The 26024-nt window shown below is 32.9% G+C and overlaps 1 non-coding gene across 1 annotated transcript; it reads left to right on the forward strand.

Annotated features, from left to right (window-relative positions):
- Positions 1 to 4972: 4972 nt before the first annotated feature.
- On the forward strand, positions 4973 to 5048 carry Trnaa-ugc (transfer RNA alanine (anticodon UGC)). The gene has a single exon. It is a non-coding gene; the product is annotated as a tRNA-Ala (tRNA).
- The last annotated feature ends 20976 nt before the right edge of the window (positions 5049 to 26024 follow it).

Genomic DNA, 26024 nt, shown 5'->3' on the forward strand with positions numbered 1-26024 from the left:
TTTTATTTATTTTTTTTTTTTTGAGAAAAAGGAAAAAGAAGTGTTATTGCTTTGCTAGCAAAGGAAAAACAAAGGGGACTCCTTTCCCAGAGGCTGTGATTCTGCCCATCAGCAAGAACAGGGGGCTTGTAAAGAGGTGATTTAATAGCTACATTCCACTGTTCTCTGTTGGAGTTGTAATTCACTTATTAATTTGGGAGACAGTCATTTTTAAGATCTTCTGGTACCATTCCCAAGTCTGGATTACTTCCTTCCTATGGTGGGAATGTACTCAACAACAGATAACTCTGCCTAGGATGGGAAAGAAAAGTAATACTATTTCCTGAGATTAGAGAGGGGGAGAGTTTAGGGAGGAACAGGGAGAGAGGAAGAGAAAGAAATATGTCCATTTTAAAAATCAGTTGTAGTGATAGACAATCAAGGGCTATACTGAAAGCATAAAGTGGACAATTGTTAGATTTCTCCACTGTCAATTTCTACATTCCATTTCTATGGAAAAATGGGCAACAATATCACCAAGCTACTTCCTGCTGGAAGGGGGTGAGTTTTGGGAAAGTAACCCAAAGTCCTTGTTGTCTATCACAGGGGACATGGACAGTTAAGGGTATTCAGCATCAGAGCAGTTCAGAGGCCCACAGTGACAGATGGCGGGTGATTGGACAAGGCATACACAGGGCAAGGATCATGCTGAGACAATAAACAAGACAGCAAAGCATTACTTTTTTTGTAAACAGCACTTAGTATTTCAGCCACTCTCTGAAAACCATGAAGACAGTAACTCATATGAATAAAAAACGAATCAAGTTTAGCAATGTAGGAGGATAGGAAAATTTGTAAGTCTTTGAGATCAGGCTAAAATTAATTCAGAACAAACTTGTGATTCTAGAGTACTTTGTGTTCATTTTTATTAGGCAGTGACACACAAGAACTTTTCCTTTATAGACTTCAGCTTTACTTACGGTAGCTGATACAAGTGTACATCTTAAGTTACATTTTAAAAAAAATTGTTTTTTTCTTTTAAATGTCCATATAGGACTGTGAGTAGGCTATACTCTCATGCCAGGTGTTTAAGACCAAGTTGGTCAAAACTGACTTTGTTCCTATCTACTCTTAAGGGTCAGTTGAGATTCCTTAGACATCACTCTTGAGGATATGTGTGAAGCCCCTTGGCTCCTTTAGTTTTCCTCTACCAATGGTGCCATCTTCCAGGATGGGTCAGGGTCTTATTAACCATACAAGGCTTCTCTTGATGGTTCAGGGACATTTGCCTCTCCAGTGACCCTCCCCTATGCATAATGTTCACTGGTTGGCTCCCTGTTCTCTAGAGTCCTCTCAATCTCCCTGATCTGCAGATTGGGTGATTTACCCTAATTCCTTTAAAACTTAGTTTCCCTAAGTAATAAAATCTAACAGATACAAGAAAATTATCTTGATAGATAAGAACAGATCAACGTTTCAAACTTTGATTTAGATCAGTATGTTAACATTCATATAACTTTGTGTTAATTATAGACAATTTAATCACAAACATGAAATTTTGGAGATTTACCTACCACAAACCTTCTGTGACTTACTTAGATATTCACAACTTGCTTACATCCTTTGTTTTGTCCTCTTTCATCTTGGACTTTAGCACAAGTGTATTATTTTGCCAGAAAATATACTTTCATTTCCTTTTACCTTCTATTTTCCATACTAAAATATATTTCCATAGCTGAAACTTTCTTTTATCTTTTTTAGTTTCAACCCTTTCTTAAATTCATTTCTGAAATACTCCTTATGAATGTTATCTGTGCTTTTGATATACAACAAATTTCATCCAATGAGAGGACTTGATAATCCAACATATACAAATATGGTGCCTTAATCTTTTTTCTGCCAGGTTACATTCAAGGGGTTGGAGCACAGGATATCTGTGAGCTGACCTGTCGCTCTTATCATTATTTACAATGTCATCAACTTTATGTGAGTTTCCCACTGTCAATTGTACCCAGAGTCTCCTTTTGGGCCTTTCTCATATACTAGGGCACATTGATATGCAATGGAGGAGGCCCTTTTCATCCATTTTTTAGGCTTCCTTGAAGATCCCTTTGCAGAGGCTGATACAAAACATGGGTTGGCCTTAGTTTCTTGTCTTTTTCTTTTCTGCATGCAGTTATTTATTTTGCCCTTCTCCTGAGGCATTCAGTTTCATAGGATATTATTATACGAAGAATTGCTTTGCCCCAGTGATGAATATCCCCTGGCCAAATGGGTTGTCCTGTCATATCTTAAAAGGGAATACTATTACTGCCCCCAGGTGATAAACTAACAGTGCTAGAACCCACTCTCACATCCTTTGTGGCCAGCAGCCTCCACCTCACAGGGGCAAATGAGGCTAGAAGGCAGAATAGAGGACAGATTCTCTTTGGCCATTTCTCTATAGCCCAGGCAGCTTTTCTGGGATTTTTTTTCCAGCTTAGGGGTACTGTTCTTGACCCACAGTGAGATGATCTGTGGCTTCCTGAGGCAGGCTGAGAAACAGTGCTGCAACTGCTAGCACTGGGTTTAAAAGATTTTAATCTTGGGTCTGGGGTTGTAGCTCAGTGGTAGAGCATTTTCATAGCATGTGTGGGGCACTTGGTTCAATTCTCAGCACCACATTAAAATAAATGAATAAAATAAAGATCCATCAATGTCTAAAATTAAAAATTTTTAAATCTTTTTTTTAACCCTTTCTTCTGGTGTCCTGCTGTACTTGTACACCAGAGGCAGCGCCTTTTGGAAACTTTAACTTAGTTCTTGACTATTGAGACCCTTTATCATGCAACTGCATCAATGCATGTACATATAGAATCTCTTTCATATACTTTACCCCTGACAGACCAACTTCAAGATTGTCTAATAATCCAGAAAATTCAATAGATTGTGTTACAGTAAACCCTCTTTAAAGGTGGCTCATTCAGCCAATATCTCTCTGCTCATGAGACAACCTGTAAGAACCAAGCGGCATGGCCCATGTCTTAAAGGGCCAGTAACGGGGGGGAAAAAAAAAAAAAAAAAAAAAAACAGACCAGAGAGGATCACTAAAACCAGGGCTGACAGATGGGAACCTTTAAAACAAGACAGACTTGCATATACAAAATTTCTTATTCAAAAGCCAGATCAATACAGTAAAACAACATTATCTCAGACAGGCTTATGCTTATAGGTGGCCTTTCAACTTACTTTACCTCTGACAGACCAACTATAATTGCAAGATTGTACAAAAGAGAAACACAGAGAGAGACAATCAGAGAGGAGCCCCAGAACCATGTCTAACAGATGGGAACCTTGAAATTGACCAGCCAAGATCATTACCAAGAGAATACCTATAGAATCAGTGCAGTACTGGTCATGTCTTAAAAGGGGCAGGAAGTAACAGATACAAACAAAACAGACAACCAGAGGGAATTCCCAAACCCAAGGCCAACAAACAGATGAAAACCTAGAACACACTAGAGGGAGTAAATATTCGTAGGTTCTCAAGTCCTTTTTAACCATGACTTCTACACCAGTGGCACCACAAAGAAGGCCCAGAAGTTCCCACAAAGAGGAATCAGATGTGTGGATTCAAGGGTCTTGGTGTGCACACTGGGGACTTACCAGATAGCCAAGGTTGTCGTGAATTTACTGAGTTCAGTTTCCTTTTTCTCAAAGTGGACCATGATGGAACAACCTCTAGCAATCAGGAAGAGAAGGTGGGAGTTCCCTATAGCAAAAGGAGCTTTGGCAGCTACTAGGATAGTTCCTCAGTCCCTCCCTCTACTCATAGGAATAACTCCTCCAGTTTGACCTGAGGCAAACTCACCCTGTCTCCTAACTCTCCACCAGTTGGCTCCCAACAATTTCACCAGCCATCTTGCATCCTCAGCATGGAAATGGGGTTCCTTGGAGATCTAAGCCTGCCTAAAAAAGTTGAAGTGGGGCTGCTCTTGACTCTCCCCTAATTCACCAATGTGTTGCCCAAAACTTTGTCTTTGTCCCCAACGCCAATCTAATAATGAGGATATGGTTTTGAGAAAAAGGAAAAAGAAGTTTTATTGCTTTGGTAGCAAAGGAGAAACATGGGTGGTGGTTGGGGGGGGGGCTCCTGTCCCAGAGGCTATCATTCTATAAGTTTTTTTTTTTTTTTTAAGAGAAAGGGGGGGGGGGGGAGAGAGAATCTTTTTTGTAGATGGACACAACACAATGCCTTTTTAAAAAAAATGTGGTGCTGAGAATCGAACCCGGATCGCGCCCGTGCCAGGCGAGCACTCTACCCCTAAGCCACAATCCCAGTCCTATAAGGTTTCTTGATGAAGGGATTTCCCCAATTTTTGTGAGGATTCTAGGACTACAAGGGAATATTGCAGTTATCCTGTCTTTAGGAGTCAGAAGACAGAGTTTGGAGGTTCCAAAATAGCTGAAAAGCAACAGGGAAATCCTAGGAGTGAGGAACATAAGGAGGATTCCCAACATATATATAGACATTCTGCCTATATTCTTGAATAGTCCCTGAAGTTGGCATGAATTGGGGAACATAAAACAACTGGAAGGTTGAAAGAATTAAATAGTTTCAGTTGCTGCCCATCTTGAAAGTGGGGGATGAAGAGTGTGGTATGGGCTGGAATAGAGTTGGGATTTGACTTATTCACATTAACTTCTAGTTAGGACAAAATTAAGAAAGATAACAGAATTAAGAATTTCTCTATCTCATCCACAATGTACACTCTATAGTAAAATATCATTAATTATGCATGGAAACAGAAATTTGGTTCATACTCAAGAGACAAATCCTACACGTATATAGCAAAAAGCTATAGTTAACATTATGCTTAATGAGGAAATATTAATATTTTCGCTTAATATTGGGAAGAAGGCAGAGTCTTATCTGTCTTTAATGCATACTGAACTCACTGAGTTTGTGGGGGAAAGGAAATAAAAGATAAAGAATAGAAAAGTAAAACTGAGGGGTAGGGATATAGCTCAGTTGGTAAAGTGTTTGCCTTGCATGCACAAGGCCCTGGGTTCAATCCCCAGCACCACCAAAAAAATAAAAAAGTAAAATTGTATTAAATCATGGATGTCATGATTATTTAAGTAGAAAACCTTAGGGAATCCATTTAACAAATATTACAAAAAGTAAGTTATTTTAACAAAATCACAAGATACAGTGTCACTATACAAATATAATTTGTGCCTTTACACACTAGCAATGAAAAAAAATAAAGTAAATTTACAATAACAGAGCTACTTAAAATACTCATAACTTAATAAAATATATTTGAGATACCTACCACAAAAATAACAAAACATAGAGAAGAAAAATTAATGAAGACTTTAATAAATAAAAAGAGCTTTCACATCTATGGATTGGGAAACATCATTGTCAAGTTAGCAATTCTCTACAATTGATACATAGATTCAATTCAATCTGAATAATAACCAAGCAGGATATTTCTTATAGAAATCAATATTTTGAAATTTAAAATATGGGGTTGCAGAGGACTTGGAATAACTAAAATAACATTAGAAAATTACAACTACATTGCAGGATTTATACTACCTGGTTTTAGGTCTCAATATAAAGTTATGATATTCATGACATAATGATGGACAATAATTGAAAGGAGTAATATAGGTAGTGAAGAAATAGACCCTCACTTATACAGATAGTTGATGTTTACCCAAGACAAAATTCATACATTTATACATATCAAAAGGAAAAAGAAAATCTTATTAAGAAATGATGATGGAAAACTAGGTATGAAAAATAAATGAAATTTGACCCCTGCCTTACAACTTCTACAAAATTAGTGTAAAATGTATCATAAACCCAATTACAAAAAAAACTATATGAATAAAACAAAGATCCTCTCTAACTTTGAGTAGGCAAAGATTTCTTAGATAAAACACATATAAAATAATAACAATAATGGATAAAAAATTAGGCTTTAGCTTTCATCCAAATTAATATATCTGCTATCAAAAGATGTGATTAAGAAAATTAACTGATAAACCATATACCAACAGAAATTATTTGCAAAAGACATACATTGCAAATTATTGGTATGTAGAATATATAAAGAAATATATGCCAAATTATTTGTATATAGAATGTATAAATAATTCTATATGTTTAATTAAAATATTAATAAAATATGGAAGAGAATGAATAAATAAATTGTATTATATCACGAAAAGGTACACTATTAAGTAAAAAAAAAAAAAATCAACCATGGACATGAAATGAGAAAAAACGATCTAGACCTAAAAATATATTCTATGTAATTTTGTTTATATAAGGATATAAAAATAGTAAAAAGTAACCCATTAGTAAACAAATCAGAAAAGTGACTGTTGTAGTTCTAGGAAATTGACAGAAAAGGAGCATATGCAAAATCTGTGGGGTGATTTAAGGAATATTGTATATCTCAATGGAGGTGTAGGTTTTAATATTGTATTCAACTCTATGCATTTGTCAAAACTTTTCGTTCTCATAATTAAGAACTTTGATTTATAGGATACATACATTTTAACACATATACAGAGAATGATAAAAAAGTACTAAACTCAGTTTGATAATCTTACTTTCACAATGGTGTGGATTAGCAATTCTGAAACTATTTTATGTGTATCTAGGCTTGAGAAAAGGACTAACATACTGAGGAAAATGGGAGCATCTGTTCTTCCATAGATGTTGTGCTCATGTATATTCACACCACCAGTATATGACACTGTTTTTGTTTTGGTTTTTCATTTTATTTAATTATTTATATAATTTTTGTTTTACTTATACAAATTTATGGGGTACAGTGTGATAATTTGATACTTGTATACAGTGTGTAATGATCACATGTTGTTCAACATCCTCATCAAAACAAGATATTTTCTGCCTTTTTATTCTAGAAGCAAGTAGAAATTTAGTCCCCACTACACATTTGGTTAGGAATCTTTGTATAGAATACAATTCATAGGGGTAGGACAGAATAACAGTGTTGAAGTTGCTAAAAGTCTCACAAAATTAAAAACAAGAAATTCTTCATTTGATTTGGTACTCAGGAAGTCATTGTGGTATTACAGGTGTTCCACCCAGAGGCTTACTTCTGGGGGTTCCAATGGACCAGATTTGGTGACCCACCACATCAAGAGTCTAATTAGTAATGAGTAAAATGATGGTGAAGAAACTAATTTATTCTTGTTTTAGCCCAAACTGGGAAGACAGTTTGTCTAGAAATTTTTCCTCTTTATATGAAAAAGACAATAGTTTGAGGATTACACAGAAGGAGAATGAAAGCAGAGAGCCAAGGGGTATACATCTGTATATTCAGTCCGGTTACGGGGGCCTACAAGCCTATGTTGCAGTTCCAGTTCTGTGGGTTCCCATGGTGCCAGGACTTATCCGGGAGGTCATTAATGCTCCAAAAATAAGATAAAGCTGGGAAGGAAAAATCAACTTAGAGTATAAGTTTGGAGGCCTGGACATTCCTTTTAAATCTTTCAGTTTTAAAAGAGATCGTTAGAGGTTCACTAATTATGTAAGAGTGACTAATTTAAAGTGAATATGTGTGGAGATGGTGGATGTGTTTGGTATTAGTCTTTTGCTATGAATTGAGGAAATAACGAAGTGTGTTTAAGCATGGATATGAAACAAAGAACAAAGTTAAACCATAATTGAGAGGGATTGGCATAAAGAGATTTTTTTAAATGGAAGTGTTCACTTGTTTTTATGAAGATAAAGAACCCCAAATAAGAGACATTTAAAATGAGTAAAATATAAAAAAATTAATTCACATAGACAGATGGAAGTAAAAGAGTATAGAGAACATTTTTGTTCCAGTCCATAGTACCCTATGTCATTTAGAGTACATAAAATATTCTTCATGAAAGAGTATAGTTATCCTCATTTTATAGATACATAAATCAAAACACAGAGTCATGAAATAAACTGCAAGAATTTCACAGCCAGAAAACTATGGAATCACATTCTAAAACCGCATAATATGGCACTAGAAGTGAAGCTTTCACTATTATCTATTTCCTTGAAAATTGAAGCTAACAAGTAAAATATATGATGGCAAAGTTTATCTCTCATTTGATGAAGATAAGCCTAGATTTAAGCTGAAAAATTCAAAGACATGACATCCGCATGACTAATATTATTATTAAAATTATTTAAGGGTAACATGATTTCATAAAATGTACATATCAGAGAAATTTGCATTGCTTTAACAATAAAAAAGCCAGTACCCCAAAACCAAAGGTCAAATATTCTCTCTGATATGTGGATGCTAACCTATAACAAGAGAGGGTAGGGAGGGTAAGTGTAGAAGTTCATTGTATTAGACAAAGGGGAATGAAGGAAAGGGATGGGGATGGAAATAGGAAAGATAGTAGAATGAATCGGATGTAACTTTCCTTTGATCATATATGAATACACGATCATTGTAACTCCACATCATGTACAACCACAAAAAATGGGATCAAAATTGGAATGGGTTGCACCCCATGTATGTATAATATGTCAAAATATACCCTACTATCATGTATATCGAAAGATAACAAATTTAAAAAACCTCAAATATTAATAAAAGCAGTATGCCCAGCAATCTCTCTTTTAGGCTCTTGAGGTATATCACATATTTGTTCATTAAAATATCCTCTAGTTTTCACACTGCTGATTCCAGGTGAAGTATTGCCAATTTGTTAAGGAAAAATGTGGTTAAGATAGTCTAGAAATAAAATCATCTAAGAACAAATGTAACTAACATTTAAACTTAAAATGATTAATCAGATAAAAATTTATGAAATAATGTTTTCTCATTTGTGCTAATAAATCTCTCTAAGGGTTATTAAGGAGATAGATCCAATACTCACGAAGCAATTTCATATAAGCATAATGTATCTTGTATTTTTTTGTGTGATCACTTTTACATAATGTAACTTTGTTAATAAAAAGTAAAATGGTGTTTATTCCAAATTACATTTTAATATCTGATTTTAAAAATACAAGAAAAAAACGTCTTTAAGATTCAGTATGTAGAAACCCCCCACCAAGTTCAGTTTTAAATATTTTTGTACTTTCTATCCTGCATAGTCTTATTTGATAAGCTCATGTCCTCAGGGTACTCAAGAAAATCTCTGCCATGATTTCCAAATCTGGCAATCTCCAAACTCACTGCTAAGAATGCTGAATCAAACTGACATTAGCCTGACAGGTTTATTAGATTCCTTATTTCAGGAAGACTTGTAAATCAAACTCTTCAATATTTATTCTATTACAGTGACCTTAGTAAAATAGTTTTTCTTTTTTGTATCCATATTTTTTCATTCTAAGTATCCTAAGTTTCCTGTGTGCCTACTGTGCACTATGTAGTGTGTACTATTAAACTCTGGTCAGGTCCAGATTTTTTAATTTGTCACTCTTCCCATAATGTCTCATTAGTCTCACACATTTATTCCTTAAACAAATATTTATGGAATGTCTTCATGAAGTTCACATGCCACTTGAAGGGCAGTAAACATAAATTATATACTACGGTGTTATTCAACAGAAATTTCTGCAGTTATGGAACTGTCCTGTAATATCTGCATCATTTAATATGGTAGATAGTAGGTATGTGTGGCTATTGAGCACTCAAAATGTGGCTATTACAACTGAAAAAAATATTTTATTAACATTTAGTTACTTAAATTTACATTTGAATAGCCACATATAGTTAATGTAACCATATCAAAATGTGCAGATTAGTAAAGTTGAAAAAAAATGAAATGAAAAAAGAACAGAATAAGGGGAGTATAATAGGCAGGGTGGTCCAAACAAATTAGAATTGTAAAATGGGGTGAATACCATCATCGAGAAGGTGACAAAGGGTGTGAAAAAACACCAACCTGGGAGAGACTTGGCTATGATATTATCAGAGGGAAAATATTTCATACTTCGGTAACTGCCTGTATAAAAATCCCTTTGATAGGAATTGTGCTGGGAATGCTTGAGATATTTAATGCTTGAGGTATTTCAATTTTATTAAGATATAATTTACAAAGAAAAATTATATATATATATATATATATACATATATATATATACACACACACATACATATATATATTTGAAGTATGAAATGTGATGTGATGTTTTGATACATGTCTAAATTGCGAAATGGTTAAATCAAGCTATTTACACCTCACATATCTTCCATAATGAGAATGTTCAAGACCTTCTCTTTTAGCAATTTTCAAATATACATTAAATATAGTCACCATGCAGCATAATATATCTCCAAAAACTATTCTTCCTGTCTGAATGAAACTTTTTATCCTTCTACTCCCCATTTCTACTTCTTATTCCTAGACCCTGGAAACTGTTATTTCACTTTCTTCTTCTAGTTCAACTCTTTTAGATGCCACATATAAATGAGATCATGTAGTTTTTGTCTTTCTGTGCCTGGCATTTTTTTTTCACTTAGCATAATATCCTCCAGACTTATCCATAGAGATGCAAATGACAGAATTTCATTTTCCTTAAGGCTCAAAAGTATTCCATTGTTTGTATTTTTATATTACATTTTTTTCTGTTAATCTGTTGATGGACACTTAAGTTCATTACCTATCTTGTCTATTGCAAATAATGCTGCAGTGAACATAGGAGTGCCATTATCTCTTCAACATGGTGATTTTACTTCCTTCAAATATAAAATCATGTGCCACATGACATTTTGATTAAAAAAAATGGGCCATGAATATAATAGCAGTCCAACAAGAATTATAAGGATTCTGAAAGTTATCACATGGTAATGTTGTGGCCATGATAATGCTGAAGTATAATACATCATTCACATGTTTGTTGTAATGCTGGTGTTAAAAATCTACTGCACAACCAGTCAGATTTAAGTATAGCATATACAAGTATGAACAGTAAATACCTAATCATGATAATAAACAACAATATTTTTGGTTCATGTGTTTATGGTACCTTTTTATAAATATATATTTTTAGTTGTAGGTGAACACAATACCTTTCTTTTATTTATTTATTTTTATGTGATGCTGAGGATCAAACCCAGTGTCTCACACATGCTAGGCAAGCATTCTACCACTGAGCCACAACTCCAGCCCACATAGTAATTTTTGATCATTATTTTAGTACATGGGTTCTAAATATAAAAGTATTTATTGTAAAAGAGTATACTCTGTGACATTGACAGCAGATTCTATATTTCATGTCTACCATATCTCTTGATTGTATCAAGAAGTCACACTGAGTGATTTACCTGTATCAGCTAGGTTTGTATTAGCATATGCTATAATGTTTATACAATGATGAAATTGTTTAATGATGCATTGCTAAAAATATATCACCATCATTAAGCAATGCATGACTAGTATAGCTGAATCATATGTTAGCCCTGTTTTTAATTTTCTGAGGAATATCCATACTGTTTTCCATAATGGTTGTACTTATTTACATTACTATCAGCAGTGTACAAGGGTTCCCTTTTCTCCACATATTCACCAACACTTGTTATAATTTTTCTCTTTAATACCTGCCATTCTAACTACAGTAAGGTGATATCTCACTGTGGTTTCTTATTTCTGCTGCATTGAAGATTAGTAATGTTGAACATTTTTTTTTAAATATTGGTACTGGAGATTGAACCTGGGGCACTTTACCACTGAGCTACACCCCCAATCCCATTTATTGATTGATTGATTTGATTTGATTTATTGGTACTGGGGATTGAACTCAGGAACCCTCAACCACTGAGCCATATCCCCAGTTCTTTTTTTTTAAATATTTTATTTAGAGACAGGTCTCACTGAGTTACTTAGGGCTTCACTAAGTTGCTGAGGCTGGCTTTGAACTCGCAATGCTCCTGTGCTTCAGCGTCCTGGGTTGCTGGGATTATAGGTGTGTGCCACCACATGCAGTGATATTGAGCATTTTTATATACTTTTTGGCCATTTGAATGTCTTCTTTTGAGAAATTTATATTCAGGTTCTTGGCTTGTTTATAAATCAGGTTATTTGCTTTCTTTCTATTGAGTGGTTTGAGTCCTTGTATATTTTTCATATTAACAACATATTAGGTATTTGGTTTACAAATATTTCTTTCTCATTCTGTAGGTTGTCTCTGCATGCTCCTGTTTTCTTTTCTGTCCTGAAAATTTTTAAGTTTGTTTCAATCTCATTTGCCTATTTTTGCTTTTGTTGCTTATGCTTTTTGTGTCATATCCAAGATATCATTTCTAAGATCAATATCAAGAAGGTTTTCTCCTATGTCTTCTATGAGGAGCTTTAAATTTTAGGCCTTAGAGTTAAGACTTTGTTAAATTTCAAGTTTCTGTTTGTGTATGGTGTAAGACTAAGGTAAAATTTCATTCTTCTGCATGTAACTGTCCAGTTTTTATAACACCATTTGTTCACAAGTCTATTCTTTTCTCTTTGTGTGTTCTTTGCACCCTTATAGAAGATCAGTATACTATATATGTGTGGATTTATTTCTGGGTTCTCTATTCTGTTCCATTAGTCTATATATCTGTTTTATGCAAGCACGCTAGCATTTTAATTACTGTAGCTATATAAAGTATTTTTAAATAGAAAGTAATGCATTTATATACGTTAACAAGGAACTACCCCAAAAGGAAATTAAGAAGACATTCTCACAATAGTATCTAAAAGAATAAAATAGTTACACTTAAACTTAACTAAGGAACCAAAAACCTCATACATTGAAAACTACAAAACATTGATGAAATAAATTCAAAAAGACATAAATAAATGGAACACTATTTGGTGTTCACTGATTGTAAGATGTGATATTGTTAAAATGCCTATATATGGGATGCAGTTGTAGCTCAGTGCTAGAGCACTTGCCTCTCTCTCTCTCTCTCTCTCTCTGTCTCTCTCTCTCTCTCTCTCTCTCTCTCTATATATATATATATATATATATATATATATATATATATATAAAACAAATATAGAGAGAAATGAACGTCATTTTAAAATCTGTATTTTCTAGTATCAAACGTGAATTTTAAATTCCATTTATAATACATGTAAAATAGATAATAAATTTAAAAATAAAGTAGTCAATATGTATCAAAATTTTTTTTAGTGAAGACACAACTCACAAACACAATAATTAGGTAAACTTCTGACAGATTAAATGGGAAAAAATGTAGAGCAAGGGGCTGGGGTTTTGGCTCAGAGGTACAGCACTTCCCTAGCATGCGTGAGGCACTGGGTTCAATCCTCAGCACCACATTAAAAAACTAAAATAAAGGTATTGTGTCAACCTACAACTAAAAAAATAAATGTTTTAAAAAAAGTAGAGCAAGTACAAATGCATGGCATTTGAAATAAGAACAACTGGAATTGTGGAGCTGTACGGCCGGCAGAAATTTTAAGTAGGCTCACAAAATCTCATTCCCCTGTTCCTAAAATAATTGGATAAAGAAAAGCAAGGAAGAGTCACCTGTGACAGCCAGAAAGTAATGAAGTCACAAACCTCAAAGACATGTCAACTAAAGAAAGAAACAGCAAATTCTGCCACTGAGCATAAAGCCATAGCTGAGCTACTTAGAATCACTGAAGCTTTCAGAAGCAAAGCTTTTGAATCAGAAGACTTCAGAATTTTTATTAATACTCACTAGTGTGTACGAAACAAACGTAAAATTTGCCTTATTACGTTTATGTCTTTGTCTTCTCTTGTATGAGAAAAGAAAATAAGCCCAAGAAATTTTCTACTCAGAAATGGCCAACAGTTGGGGCTGGAATTGTGGCTCAGCGATAGAGCGCTCGCTTAGCATGGGCGGGACCCGGGTTTGATTCCCAGAACCACATAAAAACAAAGGCATTGTGTTGTGTCCATCTACAAAAAAGATTCATATTCTCTCTCTCTCTCTCTCTCTCTCTCTCTCTCTCTCTCTCTCTCTCTCAAACAAAAAAAGAAAAAAGAAATGGCCAACAGTCAAATTTCTTCAATGCCTGAAAGAATTTTGAGATATTGGGAAGAATGGTGCACTATAAAATACACAAGTACATACATATATAGAGAGAAACATATGTGGAGTAATTTTGATAATTTTGAAATGATAGAATAGCTTCATGGGAGAATCCTCTAATATCTAATGATCAGATCATTCAATAAAGTGTATACTAATGAAAAAATACACAAAATTAATGTTCTATATATAAGCACTTTGGAGGATATAGACAGGGTTGTTATTTCACCAACAGTAACATATGAAATAAGAATAAATAGGTAATATAATAACTATAGAAGATACATATAAAGAAAAAGAACATTTTATTGAACACAAAATTCTAAAATAAATTTTATCAAAAGGGGAAAATAGAGAAAAAATCAACACTCTAGTGCCTATTTTAAATAATTATATCTCTATTACTATAATTTAAATCCCCAAAGGATTTTTAAAACCTTATAAATTTTATGCAAAATTCTCAGTAAATGGGAATAAAAAATTAAAATAAGATAGGGAAAAGGGACTTATACAGCTACTTATGTTGAAATATTCTATAAACAATATATAAATCTATTATTAGAGGGGCCAGGAAACTCAGATAAGTAAAAAGCAATAATTAGAATACTAGAAATATTAATGAAATTTGGTAGGATTTTCAAAGACTAATAATTTATACAAATTTAGAAAAATATAAAATCAGATATTTGTCCCCTCACATTTATGGACACAATCAGAAAAGATCCACAGGCTGCTATCACCAGATTTTCCATCTATGAGCTCTATACCTAATCCTCAGTTTGCCTTTTTGATTGTTTAGATAAATTACAAATACTCACATATTAAAACAATATATGTAGTAAAATCAGTTCATCCTTACTCAAGGACTTCACTCAATTCTTTCCTCTTTCTCCTGTTATTATTTTCTCCAACATCTTCTTATAACAATAATTTTAAATAAATTAACTTTCTTTTCCAATTATCCCTCTAACACTCCTACTGTTTTGCTGATTACCTTTAAAACAACATTTATCACAAGAGTTAGTTACTATCTCCTATTTTGCTCTTACTGAATGCAATGTCTGGTTCTCAGTCCTTACCTTGCTGATCCATTGAGTATCATGTGACATGATTATTCTCAGCTCTTTCCTTCTTTCCTTCATTTTCCTTCATTTCCTTCATTTAGTACTCTACTAATTTAATTACTGGCTGTTTGCTTAGTCTGCTTGGGCTGTCATAATAAAATACCACAGATTGAGTGACTTAAAAAACAGAAATCTATTTTCACAGTTCTGGAGGCTGAATGTCCAAGATCAAGATGTCTGTCATCAGTGTTGGTTTCCGGTAAGGTCTCCCTCCCTCGATTGTAAATTATAATCTTGTTGCTGTGTCCTGATATGTGTTTCCTTCAGTGCACTAGGGGGTGGTCAAGGTGAGATGGTGTCTCTTGACCTTCTTATAAGGATACCTATCCATTAGGACCCCATCCTTACGAACTCATTTAACATTATTATTCCCATAAAGGTCCTACATCCAAATATAATCCCATTGAAGGTTTCAAACATGAATTTGTGGTTGTAACATGTAGAATTTGTGTTTTCTAAGAGAAACATTAGCTCTATTTAACATGAATTACCTCTGAGTTCAATCCTTAAACCTCATATAGTCTCTATCTACAGCTATTCACATGGTGATCTCAATCACTCCCTCAGTTTTATAGATAATGACAAGTTCCAAATTTTGAGGTAAAATACTAAATACTTTTATTTTATAACCAAAATGAGCATCATTTCATACACTCTAAGATGGCAATAATAAAAAAAAAGTAGAAAGTAACAAATGTTGAGGATATAGAGAAATTGAAATCCTCATGATTTTCTGGGGTGGGAGAAGAATGTAAAATGGTGCAGATGATATGGAAAGTAATTTGGTAGTTTTGCAAAAAGTTAAACACAGAATTACCATATGATCCAGAAATTTCTATCTTGGTATATACTCAAAATAATTGAAAACAAGTATTCAAAATAATTAGATGTATATTTATATCAGTATAATTTATAATAGCCAGAATGTACAAGCAACTCAATGTCTTGAATAGAAAAATTAATAAATAAAATATAGCCTATTTGTACAATAGAATAGCATTCAGCCAAAAATGGAATGAAATGCTGACACATGCTGCAACATGGATGAAATTTGAAAACATGATAATTGAAACCAGCCAGTCACAAAAGACTACATCTCTATGCTACTTATAATACCTGAAACAATGTAAATGCTATGTAAATAATTGTTATACTGCATTTTTGAAGAATAATGACATTTTTAAATGTCTGTACATATTTAGTACAGATACAATTTTATTTTCTGAATATTTTTGATCCATGGTTGGATAAACTCAGGGTTGAGAATCCCATGGATACAGAGGGCTGATTATAATTTCATTTTTATGAAGTGTCTATAATAGGCAAATCTATATAGTACTGTGATAATTCAAGTGGTAGTGATGTGTAGTTGCAGGTTGATAGATAAAGGATGGGTGTGATAGTAAAAGTTTAAGAGGTCTACTTTTTGAGGTGATGAAAATGTTCTAAAATTGACTATGTTGATTGCCGCATATTGCCATGAATATACTGTTAAAATTGACTCATACAATTTACATAAGCAAATTACATGGCATGTGAGTTAATTCTCAATAAAGCTGTTATAAAAATAGGCAAAGTGAAACTACAGTGGTAAGTGTCAGAATAACCTCTTGGAAGTTGTCTTAACTTCCAAGATTACTAAAGTATCTTTCTACAAAATGTTTTTGAAGAGAGATAAATTGCATGAACTACAAAACCACTAATATCAATAAAATACCACATGCATGAAGAAATATATATAGTTTTAAAAAAAAACAATTTAAACATCATGCTCTTTTCCTATCAAATCAAAATAGTATATCATTCATTATTTCTGAGAACCAGAGCTCACAGGGTCTACCATTTCTGTAAATGATCACAACTATTTGGAAAATTTTTCAAATATTTAACAAAACCTTGAAAATTTAATTACCATTTTAACACAGAAATTCTAAATTCAGCTGTTTATCCTAAGGGATTATTAGTTCAAATGTTAAAAGACTCAAATATTTAAAGAGCCAAAGTATCAAAAGATCCAAGTGGAATATTTTGGTACATTATTTCTTAAAGTGATAATATTGGATACAGTCTATCAAACAACTGATTCATAAATTAGAAAAAATATAATGGCTGCATTATGATTATGCTCTAAATATCAAGTATCATTTATTATGAACTAAATAATATTAAGTATCATTGACCTACATTCATAAATCTTGTGAGCTAGGTTTTCTCCTGAGGATCATATGCTCAACAGGGGACTGTAAGAGATAATTAGGAGTAGACACTGAGGGAATTAGATTTGCATCAGGAGCTAAATGTAGACAAACAGATTCCTGGGAAAGTTCTAAAAGTTGAGATGAAATTGGAAGCTATGGATTTGTCATAGTCGTAATGTATATGTATATGTATATGTGATTTTAATGAAAACCACTTATCCATCCACTTAAGACAAAAGAGGCAAATTGTGTTTGATCTATAGCATGATAGGACACAGAGACAATGACATGAGATACTATATATGGTTTCACGTGGGAAAGAGTTGGATGAACAGTGTTACAACTGTGAATAGAATTATCCTAATTGCAGCAGGTCTCTAGCTGCATAAATAGTATATTGGATGCACTGTTTCTATCATTGTTTAACTTTCCTTAAATATGGCTAGAAATTTGTTTTGAAGAGGAAATTTACCAGTCAGATATCAGGTATTCCTGGAAGTAAATTATGAAGCAATGAGGATATTAGTGTAAAATAAATATGAATTTCTATACAAGAATGCAAAAAATGTTCCTGAAATAGCTTAGAAATCCAAACTTCCTCTGTTCTCAGAAAGCTTGGATAAATGGACAATGGCATTGAAAAATGTAATCAGAGATAAAAAAAAATCCTTTGATCATACTAAAACATTTAAAATGGCTAAATAAGTACCTGAAGACACAGACACACAAACACTTATCATAGCATTACAAAAACAGTTTTTAGTAAGTATTGTGAATTACCTATAGTAAAAGTAGTGAATTTATTTAAATGTATTTATTCTAAAATAGATTTCTAACCATCACTGAATCATGTAATTCACATATTTTAAATTAAAATAATTTGAATTATCAGTTTATATGCTTCCTTTGTGATGAAATCTATTTTGTCACCTCTATATAATTATTGCTGAAATATTTAACTGTTAATATATTACTCATTTTCTATTTCTCTTTTAAAAGTTCTACTTTTTTGATAATGATTTTCAACTTTATATTTTAAGATCAATGCTAATGTTTTTTGGTAGCTGTATACTTTTAAAATGTCATTTGATAAAATCAATATTCTGATGTGATTTGGTCATCTGGAAGAGTTACACTAAAACTAATCCCAATTTTTCAGTTTCCCAGGAGAATAAAAATATTTCATAAAGAAATAAGAAAGCTTAATGTAAAATATGTACTTGTCTACAACAAAGAAAAGTAATTCCAAAATAATACAAAGCATGCATTTTCATGAATGATACCCCAATGGATTTATGTATTATATTTATTTACTGTAGTGAATTTCCTTTGGCTTTTTAATGAGGCACACAAATGAGCCTCAGTGTTTAAGGATGCAACACACTGGAAACAGTTTTAGGGAACAAATAATTAGCCTTTTGGATGTGTGTGTTCATTTCACACAGCAATCTGTTCCTTCATCTCCTCCTCCTTCCTGTTTTGAAGGCAATCGTGTGTGTTACGTGCACCATCTGCAGCCTCACTGACAGGTGCAGGGTCAGTATTATCTTTCCAAGCATGGAGTTTAGCACAAGCTGGAAATTTCACCAGGCAATTTAGGAAATTTTGAAACCAATGAAAAACTGAAAGCCCATTTTACCAGTACATATAAGCATTTGTTAGAAATGCTTATTAATTGACATTCAAGACTATGTATACATAGGTTTAACAGATTTGGGACATCATTCAACAATTGGCCTATATCATAATTCATTTTAACTATATATTGATTATACATAATATTAAAAAACAGCAACTTGTTATCTAAATTATTTGATTAGATTTATTTGAACATTTTGTTATCATTCTATTAAGGTCATTTAGTCCTCACTCCACTGGGATCCTGACACTTTAGGATGGGAACAGTCCTGGTGAACCTATTTAGAGGTATCAATAGATGGGAAGATAGATTTGGAAGTCCCAAAGGGGAAACCTGTCAATTACCTTTTCAGTCATGCCATATATAGACTTCACTTCAATAACTTAGTTCTATTATTAATAAAATTAATATTTGTGAGTTCCTCTAGGGGATTAAATATCATTTTTAACATCAAATCTGTTAATTCAAGAAAGTTCTAGACATTTTATATACTTTTTAAACCTTCAGGCTCAACCTTAATCTAATGTCTAAAATTCATCCTGAAATTCCAGTGGAATTAACTTGGTATTATGGTTTAGATCTGAAATATTCCCCTAAATCATGAGCTAAAGGCTTTGTTGCCAGATTGTGGCCCTATGAAGCAGTGTAACCTTTAGGAGGCAGAGCATTATTGAAGGGAGTAGGTCATTGGGGGATTGCCCTTGAATAGTATATTGTGATCCCGACTTTCTTTTTCTCTCTCTCTCTCTTTGCTTCATAATCACCATGCACCATGATATAAGCAGCATTGTTCCACCACATGCTCCCCACCATGATGTTTTACCTCTCTAAAGTCCAAAAGCAAGTCTGCAAGCAAGAGCCAAGTTACAGGGACTGAAACCAAAATAAATCTCTTTTACTTTAAGTTGATTTTCACAGGCATTTTGTCATAATAATGAAAAGTTGACTAATATACTTGGTAAATTTATCCTGATTCAGTATTTTTTTCCTTTAGCTTTAAAAATGCATGATTATTTAGGAACTATAACAAAAATAGATCCATATCATGGGAATAGTCTCATAAACTTTTTTGAGATGAGAAATTAAAATATGAAAGAGTTGATTATTTCAAAAGCAGAAACACTATCCATATAAAAGCTAAAATAACTTGATGTCCATTAATAGGGAGTAGATATGGTAAATTATTTTATACTTATAACAAAGAATACTCATCATTAAATATTAAAGTATCTTTTATATATGAGGATATATAAAATATCTGGAAGTATATAGAAGAAATAATTCATAGTGTTGCCCCTCAGAAGAAGGTATGGGCAAAAGCAGAATTGCCATTGACGTAACTCTATTCCTATGACCAGCAATGTGTTTCCACATGGAAATATTTATGCTTCATATCATGTATTATCAGATGGTCAATTAGTCTGTAAGAAATAAAGCAAAAATAAATTCAAAGTCATTTTACAATGCTTAATTTTACTCATAATGAAACAAAGATATAATAAAAATTAGGAGAGAAAGCTTTTTCTTAGGATTTTACTACTCTATAAATGTTAGCCAACACTTCTTCCTTGGATTGTGCATTGATGAATTCCATCAATATTTCTTGTGCTATTTTGGTTTTTATGGACATTGTATTGCAAATCAATTCCCTTTCATTGATATGTTCTGTCTTTAGCTAAGCAATAACATTTTATGTACTCAAAGGTCATCTTACCTGGAATGCTACAATAAAAAGCACATTCAATTCCTAATTTATATTTTAGCTTTAATTGCATATATTTTATATTACTACTATAGTGATATTCTAATATTATATATTATTAGTATGTATTAATGTATTTCTTTAACTTTCTTATCAAGGGAATTTTATACTTATCTTAAATACCAATCCTGTTTTAGTTGATATTCTTACATACTTTCATGCTAATTTGTATCTGTTACACTACTCCATCTATCAGTTTAAGATCACATTATATTGTGCACACAGTGACATTATTGACCTTTATACATACATATGAAGTCAAAATTTGTCAAATAATTCTAGGGTAAACTTGACCTGAGTGATGTGTGTTCATAGTTAGTCCATTAATTCTCTATCAATATAATAAATCAAATGTACACTTATACATACTTGATAGAAGCAATTTTAAGATTTTTCTACTACTTTGGAAAATATAGACTTGGTTCTGAGGTGAATGGGTATGAGTTGTAAAGTCTAGAAAAGAAAGGAATTTTTGCATTAGTTCCTTTTCCTCATTTTTCAGCATTCCATGGGACCATATTTTAAAATCATTTTTCACCAGTTTCCCTCTGGGTATAAATTAACTCAAATATTTACAAATGACTGCAAATAATCAGTGCCAGCCAACTTGGTTTTTGGAAGTAATTCGTTAAACAGCCTACCAAACTACAATTTTTTAATCAACAACTTTCATCAGAAGTCTTGCCAATAGTTTTAGAAATTTATATTTTTATGAAATAATATTTATTTTCTCCACCATGCACAATAAAATTAAAATAAATATCTCAAAATGAGAAGAAGGCATTTTGAGACTCTTTTCCCTCAAATTTGATAATGATATTGCCATTTTTCTCATAGATGTTATCAATAGTTTGGATTCATGTTGAAATTATTTTCCCTGCATTTGCAACTTAAGGCTACATCCATGTAAGCACATTTTCTGAAATGAAGGAACAATCCAATATACTATGGAATGCAAGGTAGCAGAAACCCTTCAGTGATCATCTTCCCACAGAAACATCAATTTGAACAACTATCCATATATAAACATACCTTTGTAAGAGTTAAGAAATCCAAGTGAGAAATCACATGAAAATAAGAAAAGACCCACTAAAAAAGATAGGAGGAAAATAATTGCCTATATAACCCCTCTCCAATACCAAAGAGCACAGCATAGAGATTCTTCCTGCTTGGCAGAGGGAGAAGGAATTAAGAGAGCAGGCTTTTGACTCAAAATCTAATGACAAACCTGCCATGGTAAAACCTAATGCCTGGCAGATCCCCAGGACCTTTGCCAGTGGTCATGGCTATTGCTCATGCAAAAATCTTCGGAACAATCCCTGGCCACAAGTGGAAACCCAAAATGTTAACAGGAAAGACTCATGTTCCAGCCCATAGTATAACTGGCTGCAGCATGGGAAAGAGTCCATTTGCTGGGGGATATGTAGAATAGGGAAGTAAGCATAGGTCTTCACTTTGAAAAATAGTGCTGGGTCTGGTAAGGTGAAACACAATACCAAGCAGAATTAAAAAGCCAGTGCTCAAGGATGAAGCCTCTGGACCCTCAATGGAGCTAGAAGGAACCTGAAACTTCTATGGACAGATTCATGTTCTTGCCCCATTCTGTCAGCTGGCTGTGGTCAACTTGAGCAATGAAATAGACCATAGCATATAATAGGTCATAAGATCTCAGGCCTCAGGCCCCTATTCTTTGCTAATCTTGGTGGACTGTGGGCTCCAGTATAACATACTGTTGTGACAGCCATGTTGGCCATGAGCTTTCTATTATGCTCCTCTCCCAAAACCAGGGAGTAAAAGGAAGAGTCATTTTCTACTTGGGAAAAGAAGAGGTAGATGAATATGATTTGTTGTTTTGGAGCTCAAGGCCTGACTCACCACAGGTGAAGTCCAATGCCAGGCGAAATCCTGTGGTACCTGACCAAATACCAATGACTATGGACAAGGGATCTGGGTCATCCCTGGCCCCATGTAAAAGTTTGTGGACCCATGAGGGACAGAGTATCCTCCTCAGACATTCCCTAAATGCATCCTGAACAACTCAGCAACTGCACATTTGAGAAAATCTCCACTTGGGTGTCCTCTATTGTTGAAATAGCATCATTGGACATAGAATTACAGAACATAGTAAACAACATGTTTAGAATTTCTAGAAGGACAGGCACAAATCACAAAGGCTGATGTTGTTCTATGACAACAAGCATCAATAACTTTCAGGGTATCATGACTTCATCAAACAGGCAAAGTAAGGCACTAGAAAATGATGATAAAGAGATGACTATCTTTGATGTCTCAGGCAGAGAATTTTAAAACACTGCTTAAACTCAATGAACTTCCAGAACACAAAGAAATAATTCAGTAATTTTATCAAAGAAAATTAATAGACAGATTGAAATTATAAAAATCAAACAAAATTATGGATCTGAAAATTTAATAATGGAAAGGAAAAATGAGGTAGAAGGCCTTGACATCAGAAGAAATTAAGCAGAAGAATCAGTGAGCTCAAAGACAGTATATGGTGGGAAGAGAAAAATTTGATGAGGAACGAAGAAGGTTTATGGGATTAAGAGTAAAAAATGTACTACTGGGGTTCAAGAGAGATTTGTGAATGCCAAAGGGGTATAAAGCTTATTCAAAGAAATAATAGAAAACTTCCCAAAACTAGAGAAGGATACAAACACCATGGTAGAGAAAGGCTAAAGGTTACCAATCAGATCAATTTAAACTAAATCTACACCAAGATTATAATATTCAAGCTCTTAAAGGATAAAGACAAAGGATTCTTAAAACAGCAAAATAAAAAAAATAAAAGGGTGTTTAAATTTGCCAACAGCAGATTTTTCAGCAGAACCCTTATAGGACAGGAAAGTATGGAATAATATATTCACAGTGCTGAAAGAAAAATAAATAATGCCAATCAAGAATATTATACTCAGCAAATCTATCATCTAGAAATAGAAAGTAAAAGGCAATCAACACTTGAGAATTTGTCATTACCAGATCTATCTTCCAAGAAATGCCAAAAGGAGTTCTTCAAAGTGAAAAAAAGAAATGTTAACTGCTAATAAAGAAATATTGATAGTACAAAACTCACTGATAGGAGAAAATACACAATTTCAGAATGTTCTAATATTGTAAATGGGGTGAGTAAACCGTTTACATTGTTAGTATGAAGAATAAACAACAGAACAATTAAAATAATAACTTCATTAAAAATTATAAAATGGGAAAAAATTCAAAACGTGAGAGGAATAGAGATAAAATATAGAGTATTTTTATTATTTCTTTGGAACACTTGTGTTGCTTAAATTTATGATAAAAGTTAATTTGCTAACAGTTCAAAATAAATTTATAAAACCAAAATATGGTTTTAATGGTCTCATGGTAACAACAAAACAAAAATCTATAATAGACACACCACAAGCAATAAGCAAGGAATCAAAGCACACAATCAGAGGAAAGCAATTAACAAAAACAAAGTCTATAAGAGAGAGAGAAAGAAAGAAGGGAACTTAAAAAAAAAAAAAAAACAAGTTACTTGTAGAAAACAAGTAACAAAATGCCAATAATAAGGCCTTATCTATCAATAACTACCTTAAATTTAAATGGATTAAATTAACCAATTAAAAGACATAGAATGATGAAATAGATTTTCAAACAAACCCAAATATGTATCGATTACCAAAAAAAAAAAAAAAAATCACTTCATTTCTAAGGGCATGCATAGACTGAAAGTGAGGGGATAGAAAAGATATTCTATGCAAATAGATCTAAAAGAGCAAGAGTAGCTATTCTTACATTTGATGAAATAGACTTTAAGTCAAAAACAGTTAAAAAGAAGACACATCTGCACTACTGGGTTTATTGCAGCACTATTCACAACAGCTTAGAAACAGAAATATCCTGATGGGTCCATCTACTTATGCATGAAGGAATACTATTTGGTCATAAAAACTATGAAATCTTGTCATTTTCAAAAACATGGTTATAACTGGAAAACATTATGCTAAGAGAAATAAACTAGGCACAGAAATACAAATACTGCATGATCTCACTCATTTGTGGAATCTAAAAAATTTGAAAAGTAACTTTCATAGAAGTAGAGAATATAACAGCAGTTATAGAAGGCAGGAGAGAGTATGGGGAAGGGAAATAAAGGGCAAGGAATATTTGATCAATAGGAACTAAGTTACATTTATGTAGAAGGAATAATTTCAGTGTGCTATTGTACAGAGTAGGGTGACTATAGATATTGATAATGTACTGGGTTTTTCAAAACAGCTAATAAGAAGGATTTTGAATGTTCTCACCATAAATCAATGATAGATGTTTGAAGATATGTTTGTCCTGAATTAAATATTACACAATGAATACATGTATCAAAACATCACATAGTACTTCAAAAAATGTTTTATATGTGAATTAAAAAATAATAATATATAATGTAGACAAAGGGTAGTTTCAACTAAATCTCACTACATTCTGTTTTTAGTTATGCTATGTAGGTGCATATCATAAATATCATACTCAAACAATGCTTTCCTACTCTAAACCACTATTCTGCATATAATAGCAACAACAACAGTTAATAATTAAATTTTTGTGAGCATCATGCTAATATTTTTTGCAGTGCTTCTCTTGTTTCTACCTAATAACTTAATGAGGAATTGCATCTCTATGTTAATGGAAAGAGTACTGAGGATAAATGATATTTTAAAGAAGATTTTAAAGGTTTACTTAATAAAGCACTTTTCAATCTGTGTTTTCTCAGGAGTCCTTTACACACTCTAAAATTATTGAGGCCCCACAAACTTCTTTGACTTGTCTATCAATATTTACTGTATCACAAATTAAAACATATTTGCCCTCAAAATTTGGTTTCTGAAAATAATGGAATTTTTAAAATTCATTTTTGCAAGCCTTTTGAATTTTGTCCTTAAAAGAAGATAGGCTTTTATACCTATTTCCATGCACAATTTGTTACCTTGTTTCATGTAGAGTTTGGAAAACTTCACAGTACACTCATGAGAAAATCAGTGTAGAAAGGAAAACAACATCTTTATAAAACAATGAAAGAGTTTTGACCTCTCATATTACCTGAAAGGGTCTCAGTGGCCCCTGTAGGTTCCCATAGAACATATGGAGAACTGCTGCCTTAGTAGAGAAGATAATAAATAATTCTCAGCTTTATACTTTGGTATGTGAATTTATTTATGAATGTTTTGTATAGTAATCCCTATGTTCCATGATTTTGATTGGACTGAATATATAATTAACTGAGGAACAAATAACATATTA

Source organism: Marmota flaviventris, chromosome X (assembly GCF_047511675.1).
Source record: "Marmota flaviventris isolate mMarFla1 chromosome X, mMarFla1.hap1, whole genome shotgun sequence".
NCBI lineage: Eukaryota > Metazoa > Chordata > Mammalia > Rodentia > Sciuridae > Marmota > Marmota flaviventris.